We start from the raw sequence: 2,649 nt of genomic DNA on the forward strand, positions 1-2,649 counted from the left end.
ACATGTCAATAATTATTCAAAATAGACTGCAGTGAGACAAGTTCAAATGGTCTACTATATATGATTTTAGAGTTCCAGGTAGAGATGGGGACATATGAAATATTTGAGAAATAATTTAATAAGATGTATTAAATGCAAGGACTTTTCAAATTGATTAAAAACATTACTTCAGTCTCTTGAGTCAACCCTGCGCACACAGTTTGCTGTGTGTGAGCCAAATATAGTCCCTGCTTCTCTTCTAGTACTTGCATCTCTTCACCTTCAAGATGCCTGAGGAAGTACACCATAGAGAGGAGGAGGTGGAGACTTTTGCTTCCCAGGCAGAAATTCCCAACTCATGTCTCTCATCATCAATACCTTCTACTCTAACCAGGAAATTTTCCTTCGGGAGTTGATCAGTAATGCTTCTGATGCCTTGGACAGATATGCTATGAGAGCCTGACTGACCCTTCCAAGTTGGACAGTGGTAAAGAGCTGAAAATTGACATCATCCCCAACCATCAGGAACACACTTTGACTCTGGTAGACACAGACATTGGCATGACCAAAGCTGATCTTGTAAATAATCTGGGAACCATTGCCAAGTCCTGTACAAAAGACTTCCATTTATGGAAGCTCTTCAGGCTGATGCAGACATCTCCATGATTGGACAGTTTGGTGTTGGCTTTTATTCTGCCTACCTGTTGGCAGAGAAAGTAGTTGTGATCACAAAGCACAACGATGATGAGCAGTATGCCTGGGAGTCTTCTGCTGGGGGTTCCTTCATTGTGCGAGCTGACCATCGTGAGCCCATTGGCCAGGGTACCAAAGTGATCCTTCACCTTAAAGAAGACCAGACACAGTACTTAGAGGAGAGGCGGGTCAAAGAAGTGGTGAAGAAGCACTCACAGTTCATAGGTTATCCCATCACCCTTTATTTGGAGAAGGAACGAGAGAAAGAAATCAGTGATGATGAAGCAGAGGAAGAGAAGGGGAGAAAGAAGAGGAAGATAAAGATGATGAGGAGAAACCCAAGATTGAAGATGTAGACTCAGATGAGGAGGATGATAGTGCCAAGGATAAGAAAAAGAAAACAAAGAAGATTAAGGAGAAATACATTGATCATGAAGAACTGAACAAGACCAAGCCCATTTGGACCAGGAACCCTGATGACATCACCCAGGCGGAATATGGAGAGTTCTATAAGAGCCTTACCAATGACTGGGATGACCACTTGGCAGTCAAGCACTTCTCTGTAGAAGGTCAGTTGGAATTCAGGGTATTGCTGTTCATTCCCCGTTGGGCTCCCTTTGAACTCTTTGAGAAGAAGAAGAAGAATAATATCAAACTGTCCGTCGTGTGTTCATCATGGACAGCTGTGATGAGTTGATACCGAAGTATCTCAGCTTCATCCGTGGTGTGGTTGACTCTGAGGACCTGCCCCTGAACATCTCCTGAGAAATGCTTCAGCAGAGTAAAATCTTGGTCATTCGTAAAAACATTGTTAAGAAGTGCCTTGAGCTCTTCTCTGAGCTGGCAGAAGACAAGGAGAGTTATAAGAAATTCTATGAGGCATTCTCTAAAAACCTAAAGCTTGGGATCCATGAGGACTCAACTAATTGCTGACGCCTCTCCGAGCTTCTGTGCTATCACACCTCCCAGTCTGGAGATGAAATGACTTCTCTTTCGGAATATGTCTCTCGCATGAAGGAGACCCAGAAGTCTATGTATTACATCACTGGTGAGAGCAAAGAGCAGGTTGCCAACTCTGATTTTGTGGAGCGAGTACAGAAGTGGGGCTTTGAGGTAGTATATATGACGGAGCCTATCGATGAGTACTGTGTGCAGCAGCTCAAGGACTTTGATGGGAAGAGTTTGGTCTCAGTTACCAAGGAGGGCCTGGAGCTACCAGAGGATGAAGAGGAGAAGAAGAAAATGGAAGAGAGCAAGGCCAAGTTTGAGAACCTCTGCAAACTCATGAAAGAGATCTTGGATAAGAAGGTTGAGAAGGTGGCAGTCTCCAATAGGCTTGTGTCTTCACCCTGCTGCCTTGTGACTAGCACCTACGGCTGGACAGCTAACATGGAGGGTATCATGAAAGCCCAGGCACTTCATGATAACTCCACAATGGGCTACATGATGGCCAAAAAGCACCTGGAGATCAACCCTGACCACCCCATTATGGAGACTTTACGGTAGACGGCAGAGACAGACAAGAATGACAAGGCTGTCAAGGATCTTGTAGAGTTGCTGTTTGAAACTGCACTGCTCTCTTCTGGCTTCTCACTTGAAGATCCCCAGACCCACTCCAACCGCATCTATCGCATGCTCAAGCTAGGTCTAGGCATTGATGAAGATGAAGTAACAGCAGAAGAACCCAGTGCTGCCATTCCTGATGAGATTCCTGCCCCCCGCCCCTTGAGGGTGATGAGGATGCCTCTCGCATGGAAGAAGTAGACTAGGAGTTTCTACCTGCAGACCTTGTATCCTCTGTGTAGTGTTTTCATGTCTTCCCTTGTAGCCCTGAGTGGCCCTAGTCCACCTGGTTTTCCTCTGCTGTTTAGTGGGTTTTTTCCTCTCCTGTCTTTGCCTAAGGCAGGTTACAAAGACCTCAAGCCTTCCCTTCTCATATTTGACATTGGCTTTGGATGTTGTTATGTATTGTTTTTT

At 45.1% G+C, this 2,649-nt stretch overlaps 1 pseudogene; it reads left to right on the plus strand.

Annotated features, from left to right (window-relative positions):
- The first annotated feature begins 266 nt into the window (after nucleotides 1-266).
- LOC129067123 (heat shock protein HSP 90-beta-like) lies at nucleotides 267-2,441 on the plus strand (annotated as a pseudogene).
- Nucleotides 2,442-2,649: the final 208 nt, after the last annotated feature.

Source organism: Pteronotus mesoamericanus, unplaced genomic scaffold (assembly GCF_021234165.1).
Source record: "Pteronotus mesoamericanus isolate MK-2021 breed Mesoamerican mustached bat unplaced genomic scaffold, CSHL_Meso_final contig_20, whole genome shotgun sequence".
NCBI classification, from domain to species: domain Eukaryota; kingdom Metazoa; phylum Chordata; class Mammalia; order Chiroptera; family Mormoopidae; genus Pteronotus; species Pteronotus mesoamericanus.